The sequence below is a fragment of the Typopeltis vanoorti genome, chromosome 2, assembly GCF_054136105.1.
Source record: "Typopeltis vanoorti isolate ZY-2024b chromosome 2, IOZ_Tvanoo_1.0, whole genome shotgun sequence".
NCBI classification, from domain to species: domain Eukaryota; kingdom Metazoa; phylum Arthropoda; class Arachnida; order Uropygi; family Thelyphonidae; genus Typopeltis; species Typopeltis vanoorti.
In genome coordinates this window covers 106,780,144-106,792,453 of record NC_143550.1, presented here as the reverse complement: position 1 = coordinate 106,792,453, position 12,310 = coordinate 106,780,144, and the positions used below count along the sequence as shown (strand labels likewise).

The following is a 12,310-nucleotide window of genomic DNA, read 5'->3' as shown; positions in this document are numbered from 1 at the left end:
CCTGCATAAGAGTGGGTTGTTCCCAGAATATCAGTTTTATCATTTTATTTTGGAACCAATGTAACCTGTTAAGTCTGTAGTCTGCACAGAATGCGTATGATGTGATTGCCTATCTCAAAATGTTTTCACATAATGCTTTATAGATTAGTATTTTTATGTGGTTTGAGGCAAAGTCTTTTAATCTGTATAGTTTGCTTCCTATTATCCTAAGCTTGGTATGTAGGTAGTTTGTATGGCTATTCCAACTTTGATCAGCATCGAAGTGAAGTCCGAGATAGTGTGTTGTTTTCACCTGTGTGATGGTTGTGATTTTAGGTTCTGCGCTTTGTGTATAGGTGGGTGAATGTCGGATAGTGAGATATTTAGTTTCTATGGGCAGGGTATGGGGTTTTTGAATACCATTAGCTTTGTTTTTCCAGGGTTTATATATATGCCGTTTTCGTTAACCAGTTAGTGATTCGATTGATGTCGTGTTGCATATTTGTGTAAGCGATATTTGCATTGTTGTGAATGGATACTATGGCCGTGTCGTCTGCGTACTGGAAGATTTTACTTTTTAAGGGAAGTTGGCTTATGTCGTGCGTGTATACGTTAAATAGAACGGGATATAGGACAGCTCCTTGCGGTACTCCACAGGTTACATGTACCTCTTTGCTGTATGCTGATCCTATACGTGTGATGTGCTTTCTGTTTTTTGTGTATGCTTTAAACCACTGGAGTAGACGACCTCCAATTCCGATAAGAGTTAGTTTCGTTAGCAAGGTTTTTGTGTGTTAGTGTGTCAAATGCTTTTGTTAGGTCAATGAATACCACTAACGTTATTCTGTTTTTATCCAATGCAGCGTTTATTAGATCTGTGAAATCTTCCAGGAGTGTTGCTGTTCCTTTATTTTTTCGAAAGCCATATTGTGTTTTGGGTATGATCTGAAATTTTTCAACGTATGTGGAAGTTTCTGATGCACGATGCGCTCCATGATTTGGGTGATTACAGACAGCGTGGCGATGGGTCTGTAATTACTTATAATGTTTATTTTGCCCTATTTGTATATGGGTGTGATTAATGCAGTCTTCAGTGTTTCAGGTATGTGTCCCGTTTCGAAGATTTTATTTAAAAGTTTTTGTATAACTGGAAGTAGGTTGGTTGAGTATTTCTTGATGTCTTTTGGTCTGATTCCGTCTATCCCCGGTCCTTTGTTAAGGTTAATTTGTTGGATTGCCAGTGATAGTTCTTCTTTTGTTACTGTGGGGAACCACATCGACTGGGTTGCTCGTGGACCTAGTGTTCCACGAGCAACCCAGTTGTAGCTTTTGGACAGAGTTCAATAATAATAATAATAATAATAATAATAATAATAATAATAAATTTTATTTTCTCATGCCCGAGTAAGATAAGAATAAGAAAGAGAATATAATTTCTTATCAAGTATACCTTACTCTTACAAGACAAGTCGAGCATAATAATTCATCGAAAAATGTCATGTCTATTGAAAACAATTAAACGTGGCGTAGTCGATCATTACAAATCAGGCATAACGAACAGGAACATCAATCCTCTGCCTTGCGAATATTAGAAACCTGAGAAAGCGAAACTATTGAGAGTTGAATAATATTCCACGGTGCTTGTGTAGCCTAGCCCGGTGTAATTGGGATTCATTCCCACAGCACTAGGCTACACGAAGCAAGGCCCTTATAACTTCGATTTTGGTCGAGGATTAGAATTTTTTCAAGTTCTTTCTTTAGCTGGTAACTCATAAGTTAGTCAATGTTTGCCATAGGAAAAACTCGGTTTTTAACCATGCATCTCGAAATATCGTCGGTATAACTGATATTTTTTTACAGACAGCAACACGAGTGTCTAATCGATGTATATTTTACTGACATTCAGGAACCTATCAGGAATAAATGTTCGAAAATGTCTTCTAGAAGCTATAAAACATTGACAAAGCCTGCGGTTATTTCTCGAATATTTCTAGAAAACTCCTATGACACACACACACACACACACACATTACACATGTGTGGGTGCGTATGCTCTTCGTTGGATAAATCGAACGAAGAGCATACGCAGTTAACAGACAGAAATATTATCAGTAGGCGGTGGAATGGCTTGATGTGTAATAACAAAAATAATAATGAAAACAAAATTTGTTTTCTCACCTTCTTCTTCTTCTTCTTCATGTAGCTTCCTCAGTGAGAGGGTGCAGCACCATGTCCTTCCAGTTCTCTCTGTTGGTGGCTTTCCTTTTTGTTTCTGCATAGCCATGTGATGCATGGCTATGCATCACATGGCTCATGCAATAGGATCATGCAATAAGATCATGCAATCCATGATCTTATATCTTCAAGCCATGTCCTTTGTTTTTTGCCTATTGGTCCTTTTCCCATAATGTTTCCTTCTAAAACTGTTAATATCCTCTGTCCTGCTGAACCTCTCAGTACATGTCCTGCCAATCTCATCTTTCTCTGGATCATTCTCTGTATGACATCTATATTTGTCACATGTTCTGTCCATGGGATTTTCAGAGCTCTCTTATAGCACCACATTTCAAAGGCCATTATCTGTTGCCTTACTCTCTTCTTGAATATCCAGGTCTCACTTCCATATGTGAAAATTGGCCACACCAATGTTCTTATCATTCTTTTCTTTGTCTCGATACTCACAGAACCTCTGAGCAGATCTTTATTTTTTGAGAATGCATCTTTAGCTATGGCTGTTCTTATTTTTAATTCTTTCTCTTGCTTTCCATCTGCAGTAAAATAGGTGCCTAAATATTTGTATTCTATTGTATGTTCAATTTTCATATTGTTTATGAATATTTCTGGATCGGATCTGCTTTCTTTTGAGATTTTCATAAATTTGGTTTTTTTTTTGCATTAATATCTAATCCAAATTCTTTCCCTTCTTCGATTAGTAGCTGAAGTAATTTGATTAATTTGTTTCTGTTTTCTGCTATTAGAATGGTATCATCAGCATATCTAAGGTTGCTGTATTTTACACCATTGATAATAATTCCTGTTTTTTGTTTTTCAATATTTTTCATCACTTTCTCACTATAGATATTAAATAGACTTGGCGAAAGGATACAACCTTGTCTACCTCCACTTTTTATTTTCACTACAGAAGGCTCATTGTTAAACAGCTGCATTTTCTGTTTGGTGTAAATCATTTTTATAATCTTAAGTACATGATCTTCTATGTCTAATTTGTCTAATATATTGAACATTTTATTATGTTTTACCCGGTCAAAAGCCTTCTGAAAGTCTATGAAGAATATGTAAATGTTCGTATTTCTTTCAAGTGATCTTTCTATCAGTATTTTTAGTTCCAGGATAGCATTAATGGTTCCCATTCCCTCTTCTGAAGCCTTTCTGTTGTTCACTCAGTTCACTGCTTATGGCTCTTCAGGTAAGATAATGATAAAACCAAAATGTTAATATGTTGTGAAATACAATGTTACAAAATACAGTATGTGGAGCAGAGAATGTTGTCGCCCCATGTAGTAGCATATTTTGCCGCTCCTTCCTCCTAAAAAAGCTCTTTTAATGACGTCTTGAAATCCGTGATGTTAAGATAGGCTTCAACATGTCTGATCATAAATTCTAAATAGTAGCATTAGCTAATGAAAACTCATAAGTTAATGAAAAATTATCATAAGTCATATTTTTTACAGAAAGACAGAGACAATGGACCCTTTAACGGTGGAATTTTGTACTGGAAATGTGCATCTGTATCGGTAATTAAAATCAAGCGAAGACGAGTATACTCGTCAAACGCAGAGTAAATGCACCTGCTGTAAATTTTAATTAAATTATAACAAATTGGCAATTATTAAAAATTAGTTTATTTGAAAAATCAATAATTTTATTGCTTCAAAATTCATTACTATCACATATACTATCAACACAACCTAAAAATATTGTTTTTATATTGTATTACTATTTAACGCAGATGTAAGTAATGCTCATCATGTAATGTAGAATGAAGAACTGCTAAATCACAAACACGTAACAATGGTAAATATATTTTTTTAACTTTTAGAACACGTGTCATGTGTTACAATAAGTTAATTTACACTTTCACTATTAAAATGTTAACCTACTGTTTAAATAGAAACTTTTCTTGCTTTCATATTCGCAAAATCACAAATAAGGCCAGTGTGGTCTAATTTCTGAGCGATTTCATGTTCAATTGAAATCATGGGAAGACTTTCCAATCGAGTTTCAGCCATTGCAGAACGTAAATAAGTTTTAATAAGCTTTAGTTTTGAAAGACTACGCTTGCCTACAATTGTTATTGGTAATGACATAATATTCTTAAGGCTACTGCAACATTAACTGCAAAATTATTTCAAACTGTATAACGGAACACTTCAAATGGCGGCGAATTTTCTGTATTAAGTGGGAAACTATTTTCAGTTCATCAAATAGCTCAATGGCATCAATGTCTCTATTTTCTTAATGCGTTAGAATACTTTCTAGATTTTTAACATTTGTTTAAAAGCTCATTTATCGCCTCAGATTTCAATTTAGGGATATTATATAAAAACAAAAAATGTGAACTGTGGTATTCCAGTTGCCCAAATCTTTCGTGGATAGAACTCGATGCTACATCAATAATAAGAAAGAAAAACTCAATTTTAAATTTAGTTCTGAGATAAGAAACAGGTACTCTAGTACTTAAATTGAAATCGGAGGCGAAAATGAGCTTTTAAACAAATTTAAAAATCTAGAAAGTATTCTAACGCATCACGAAAATAGAGACATTGATGACATTAAGCTATTTGCTCAATTGAGAGTAGTTTTTCTCTTACGCCTCCTTTCACTTAGTACCAGAAATTTCAACTATATAACGTTGAAGTGTTACGTTATATAGTTCATTACCGGTAAAAGTTCCAAGCGGTGAGCGTAGTCTTTCAAAACTAAAGCTTATTAAAACTTATTTAGGTTCTGCAATGGCTGAAACTCGATTGGAAAGTCTTGCCATGATTTCAATTGAACATGAAATCGCTCAGAAATTAGACCACACTGGCCTTATTTGTGATATTGCGAATATGAAAGCAAGAAAAGTTTCTATTTAAACAGTAGGTTAATAATTTAATAGTGAAAGTGTAAATTAACTTATTGTAACACATGACACGTGTTCTAAAAGTTAAAAAAAAATATATTTACCATTGTTACGTGTTTGTGATTTAGCAGTTCTTCATTCTACATGACGTGATGAGCATTACTTACATATGCGTTAATAGTAATATATTATAAAAACAATATTTTTAGGTTGTGTTGATAGTATATGTGATAGTAATGAATTTGGAGCAATAAAGTTATTGATTTTTCAAATAAACTAACTTTTAATAATTGCTACGTTGTTATAATTTAATTAAAATTTACAGCAGGTGCATTTACTCTGCATTTCACAACTATACTCGTCTTCGCTTGATTTTAATTACCGATACAGATGCACATTTTCAGAACAAAATTCCACCGTTAAAGGGTTCATTGTCTCTCTCTTTCTGTAAAAAATATAGCTTATGATAATTTTTCATTAACTTATGGGTTTTCATTTGCTACTGTTTAGAATTTACTGTTTAGAATTTATGATCAGACATGTTGAAGCTTAGCTTAACATCATGGCTTTTAAGACGTCATTAAAAGAGTTTATTTACGGGGAACAGGCTGCAAAATATGCTATTTCACTGGCCGGAAACATTCCTAGGTTCGGCTTTGTATATTAAACGTAACATAATACTACATTATTTTAAATGATTATGATTTTTTAAAACTATACAGTACAATGAAGTTTTATTATGCAAAACTTTAACTAACGACATCCTGGTCTGGTTTTTACAGAGAAGGAATGAATGACTTTTTTATGATATGTTTTTCGTATAGTTTAGGCCAATTTTGCCGCCCCCCCCCAAATCTTACCGCCTCGTGCAAATGCATGTTTTCCACCGTCGGCTCTGATGTGGAGCACAATAATTCAAACGTCATAATACATATACATAAACGTTTTGCAGAGCCACCTTCCAGTCTTCCCTATGAAGGAAGTTATTATTCAAATTAAAGTATAAAATGCAATTTTCCTAGATGATGATGGATGGGATAGTTGGGTTATAATCAGAAGTAGGATATCAACCAGTATTTCACAATTTTTATTTTATTTCAGTTTTTTTTTTCCCCAGAAGAAATTACTTTTCTCTTTTGTTTTATTTTTACTTTCAGTGTTGAACATAAGTTATTATTATGTTATTTATTAATTTTTTGAAATTCTTGTTTATTTCACGAAGCTCTCAGTGGAGTCGCTTAATACCGGTAAGTGTTTGACAAAATTTTGCAATCTATTTCAATAAATTATTTCTTTCTTATTTTCTATTTTCCATTCTTTCTTTTTAACAACGAACTACGTTTCTCTTTCATTTTTTAGAGATCGTACCCGGGAGAGGCTGAAGAAAAACTTATGGTTTATTGATATCGTAAGTAGGCCAAGGAAGAGATAAACCGGAAACTGCGCTTGAGGTACCAAAACTTTTTTTCTAGTCAGGCCACCAAGAGCCTGTGGCTGACTGGTGTCATGCTGAAATTCACTTAAGTGAGTTAATTTTAACAGCGTAACCCTAGCAAGATAGAGCAAGTCTGCCTTTGAGCTTATTTCCTCTTCTCCATAAAATGAAACAAAAGAAAAAAATACATCGACAGATGACAAAATAATGACAAACCACAATGAAATAAAATAAAAATTTATCACAGCAAAATTTAAAAAAAAAACGAGTTGGTGTTAGATGATTTTTATCTCACCTCTTTGGTAAGAAGTGTGGGGCTCACCTCTTTGGGAGTCCCACGCTTCTTACTGGAGGCCTTAAGTGAGCTTGTAGATTATAGGTTTATAACCTTCGGTGGGTGGGAGTAATAAAAATTCATATTAAATGTGGATTGGGAAAGTTCGCATTTCTGATATAAATTATTAGCTTCAGTACGCACGCAGACAACTTGCAAATAGAAAGCCATCAAGAAATAAGGAGCAAGTGAGGATGTCATCACTGACATTCTCGCTTGCTAGAAAGTTCCTGGATAATGTCTGATGGAATTGTTCATGTTCAATATGTTCCTGCAGGTCATTAGCATTCCCCATTGGAGTAAAGTACACCAATGATTTCAAATGTCTCACAAATAAAATTTCACAGGATTTAGGTCAGGTGACCGATGCGACCATATAATTGGACCACAGGGAACAGTCCGTATTTCAGGAAACCTTCGATTAAAATACCTTTACGTTTTACGACTGAGGAAATGTAGTGGAATTATATTGTAATTTCTATGCTGTGTTCTATCTCATACCATTATCATAGAAGAAAAAAAAACGGTATGAGATAGAACACAGCATGGAAAATGTTTTCTATAAGTTTTGAATAATATAGCTCTAGAGATACTTGCCAAACATTAATGGATAATTGTTAATGATGAATGTGGAATTTGATTGGCGCACGTGATTGTTATGAAATTGAAAATACCATCTTGAATGAATACGCCTCTTCTGTGAAAAGCACACGACAGAAATCGCTGGTTTATCGTACACTGTTGTAGAAACCACTGACACAATTCAAATCGAGGATCAGAATATCTGATAAAAATCAGTGATGAAGAACCATCGAGAACATGGAATTTGACGAGTAGGGAAAGACTCGTGTGCATTTCGGGTGGTAAATCCATAATAATAGTGTATAACTGGTGATTCGGTACACATGAACTCACTCTCCATTGTAAAAAAAAAAAAAATTTTCAATGGAAATTTTTCATTTCAAAATACATTTCATTTTAAAATTGAACTGAAGTGTGTGCCCTTTAATTCAATTTTCAAATTTTCAAGCTTGAAATTTTTCATTTTTAAACGGAATTATATATATATATATATATATATATATATATATATTTTTTTTTTTTTTTTTTTTTTTTTTTTTTTAATTGCAGTAATGAAGCAATAGAAAAATTCATTGCAATGTCGTCATAATTTCTGTGAAAAAAATTAAAGTGCGTCCACTATTTTTTTTTTTTTTTTAACAAAACAAAACTCTTTCTGGGGGTATAATTAATTTCATTCATTCCTTTATGGGATGAAGTTTGTTTTAATATTTCTTTGTGAGCCAAAACTGAAGTTTCTCCCTTCGGTTAAATCCAATCACCTCAAAATTTCATAGTTAATTAAATTCATCGAAAAATATAATAAATTATTATATAAAAATGAGGATATAATTAAAGTCTCTGAAATCTATGAAAAATTTACAATTTTAAGACAGAAATTATAAAATATTGAAATGAATAAATGCACCGATTTAATTATTAAATATTCTGTTAAATACTCTATTGCTTTCAAATAGAGCGTTGTTTTTATTGTATGATTGCTGTATAATCAAAACTATGGCTTAGCATTATTATTATTATTATTATTATTATTATTATTATTATTATTATTATCATCGGACCTCCATGGAGTCAAGAGACTCCATATGGTACTGGCGTGAAGAGGTTGTAGCTAAGCTTCCATAACAGAAACTAAGATTTTGGAATCTTTGTCTCAAATTTTGTTAGCACTGAAGTAATAAAACTGTATGAATGTTTAACGCTTTATTGCAGGTAACACGTGCCCGGATATTTAGCATCGCTCTATTTCACGTACTCGACTTCGTATTGCTGCTTACCACCGCCATCTATTAGGAGAAGCACAAACTACACGTGGAAGTACTGCATTATAACAGTGTGATTAGCCATAACATGTACTGCATACAGTGACAGACCAAGATAATTCCCCCTCCCCCCGGCAGGCTCCGTGTGCGATGCCCCCCAATTTTTTTTTTTTTTTAAATACTTAAGTACTTTCTAATTGTAAGTATAAGTATTTTTTCTTAAGTACTTTCTAATTGTATAAATACTTAAGTACTTTCTAATTGTAAGTATAAGTATTTTTTCAAATTATTAATAATTTCATAACTTCATTATTTATTATCTAAATTATAATTTAGATATATTTTTTCTTGATTTTAAATCTGCACAAGCTTTTATTCTTTCACTAATGTCTATTTTCTGAGCAACAGCGTTTTCAATAGAAAACAAGGCTAAAGAATTTAATCTCTCACTCCCCATTGTCGATCGCAAATATGTTTTGATAAGTTTTAATTTGCTCAAACTTCTTTCAGCTGTTGCTTCCATTATAGGAATTGTCAGCAAAATTCTCAATGCTACCACGTATTTGGAACTATATTCAGCAAATTGCTTACTTTTAAAAATTGTACTTTCTAACAGCGAATTGATGTTTTTCGAAAGTAAACTGTTTAGAGACTTAATTTCTTCAAATATTTCGCTCCCATCAATGTCACTACTATTTTCATCATTAAGAATTGAATGCAAATCCATACAATTTTCTTAATTCGTTTAAATCGCCTATTTTAGTAGAATTAAAGAGAAACTCCAATTTTGTTCGTAAGTTTTTATTTGCTCAAATCTTTTTTCAAGAGATGTTAATATTGTTTTTAAAATTATATTGAATATCGTTATTTTAAACTTTGTTTTCTCATCAACACCAACGGTATGGTGTCTTCAGTTTCGTAATTAAAGAATTTCCTTTTACGAACTGTTCCTCAAAGGCTCCGTTCCTAAAAGGCTTGAGTCAAAATATTTTAAAATCCTTGTGTACCGTATTGACTAATGTATTATGTATATCAGGGCTGTCCAAACTTAGGTAATCCAAGGGCCGCATTAAAAAAAAAAAAAAAAAAAAAATCTTCGAGGACCGCATCACAATGCGTATCTAGTAATTTGGTGAGCAGCATCGACACAACGTCGAAAGCTGAACAAACGAACAACACTAATTGCGCACTAATCGCGCGCTCACGTTCCCCGTGAGCTCCAGGAGCGTACGAACAAAACAATGTAAGAACGCTACTTTGACATCTGTAATATTTGAAAAACACGTGGGTATATAGTGATGTAAAAACACCAAATAAAATTACCAACATCGAGATTATCGATTAGTGACAGAATTAAAATATTTAATACGCATTCGATTCAAATTTTTCTTTTATTTTTTCTCTCGTGAAAATCAAAACCCACAGGCGGGTCGCATGCGGCCAGCGGGCAGTGCATTGGACAGCCCTCCTGCTGCATATGATTTTAAAAACAGTTTTTAAATCCATATTTTTTGCTTGCATAGATTTGCTTACTGTGTTTATCCGATGAAGTATGTCATACCACGTCACTAACATAACTAAAAAAGAAATAGTCGCAAAGCTTTTCTGCTAGTGTTAAGATTCAGATATTTGGTGGCTGCATCGGTTGAATTTTCACTAAGTATTATCAATGCATCATGTATTACGTATTACTTTACATGGATAGCTAATTATTTTTGGAAAGAATGTAGGCTCTAAGGCCCTCGTATCGGCCTTAGTTTTGGCCAACTGACCGAGTGGATTCCCGGTCAGCTCGTCCCTTAATCCGACAGTAGCTGCATAGAAAGAAAATAGATTGCATTTCAACATATGGTTTTTGCTTTGTAAAAAGACACTTTTCTGGGAGGAGAGGAATTTGAAATATATTTTAACACTGGCCTTCTAAGAGAGAAAGTTGATAAATCGCGTTCTACGTCTGCATCTCTGAATACAACTGCAAAGAAGAGCAGTGACGTGCCATATAATACAGTACACTCTTTCCGGAAAGTTGTTATGAATAACAGCATACGAGGAAAAAGATTATTTTTTTAAAAGCAGTATTCTCCGATGGGAATGCATTTTGATGGATGGCGCATCTAGTTAAACATAAATAAACATACATGCTGGTAAAGCCAAAGTGTAATCAGACTCATACCCAGTGAAACGTACTTTGCAATGTCGGAGTGTTGAAGTTGGCAACATTGGCAAAGTTTGCATTTTCCAGTGCTTTGTGTGTGTGTGTGTGTGTGTGTGTGTGTGTGTGTGTGTGTGTGTGTGTGTGTGTGTGTGTGTGTGTGTGTGTTTGCTTTTAACTGTACAGCACTAGGCAATAAGGAATTAATTATTATTTGAAAAACGAACCAATGATGCTAGATGAGAGTGTTCTTCAAATATAAAGTAAAAAGAAACATTTTTATTATTAGCAATCATTTTAGCCAATGAGCTTTTGTTGAGTGATAAGGGTCTAAACAGCATTTAAATAAGAGGATCCATTTCTACCCAGTACTTCATTCAATCGTTTCATTTGCTAATTATTTCAGTTGCTCATTCAACGAGCTGGTTGGCCGAGTGGTTAGCGTATCCACTCGCTACTTTAAAGGCTGCGGGTTCTCATCCCGGCGTGGGCATGGATGTCTGTGAAAATGCTAGTGGTGGTGGGCGGTAGATGGTGTTGGTATAGTTGCGGTTCGTTGTAGTTGGTGGATTAAGTGGTAGAGACAGAGAGTCTTTGGACTCCCTCGATGAGTCTTTGGACTCCCTGGAGGTGTCACTTAATAATAATAATGAGTGGCCCTAGAATGAATCTCTTCGAAATTTAGAATCAATTTTATGAATGCCGTTCAAAGCTCTATTATGTCTTACTTGAACCGTTGATTGCATTTCTGAAAAACATAAAGAAGCCTGAAGCAATGTTTCAGTTGAAATGACCTCTGTGCAGGAAAGGTAAACGTTAACATACTTCCCTGTGTTTACGTGTGTACAGTGTAACTTAACTATTGGTTACTAAAAATAGTTTTATTTAATTTTGTTAAACGAAGGTCATTTACTATCCACACACCTCCACCTTTGAGCACATAAGCTTTTCATCAGTGGAAAGTGAAGTATTAACGACACTGCACTGTAGTACAAACTTTAGACTTTGTCCTCTCAATGTACATGTTCTTGAATGGGTCACTGGTGAAAATAATGCGAGATGAAGTCCAACATTTAATGGATTAAAGACAATATTAAGAAGAACTATATGAAACGTATTTCACGTTTTTGATAAGATGGCACAATAACAGTGCCGTAACGAGGGTGTGGCGAAAGAGGCGCCTGCCACGAGCGCAAAATGTAAAAAATAAAAATAAATAAATCGATATAAAAGTCCGCTATTTTACATTGTATTTTTAAATTTCGGCAATACGTCGCTTTAGACACACAAATTCTGCAACGCACTGCAACCTATTTTGATGGGGTTAATAGTAAGTATTTAACATATTGCATTTAGTAAAATTTAACTTGTTACATTTATATTTTTTTCAAACTTTTTGTCATATTTGGGTTAGGGGAGCGCAAGTTAGACACTTGCCACAGGCGCTTCATACCCTCGTTACTGTACTGCACAATAATAG

The 12,310-nt window shown here is 33.9% G+C and overlaps 1 protein-coding gene and 1 long non-coding RNA gene across 2 annotated transcripts in view; one reads left to right on the top strand and one right to left on the bottom strand.

Annotated features, from left to right (window-relative positions):
- Positions 1-6,752, top strand: part of LOC150109312 (uncharacterized) — a 47,817-nt gene extending 41,065 nt beyond the window's left edge. The window contains exons 2-3 of the long non-coding RNA XR_016549670.1: positions 6,288-6,312; positions 6,425-6,752. This is a non-coding gene — a long non-coding RNA (uncharacterized LOC150109312). The remainder of the gene's footprint in view (positions 1-6,287; positions 6,313-6,424) is intronic.
- LOC150109311 (uncharacterized) overlaps positions 1-12,310 on the bottom strand; it is a 59,988-nt gene that overhangs the window by 42,906 nt on the left and 4,772 nt on the right. The gene's annotated exons all lie outside the window — the stretch shown is intronic.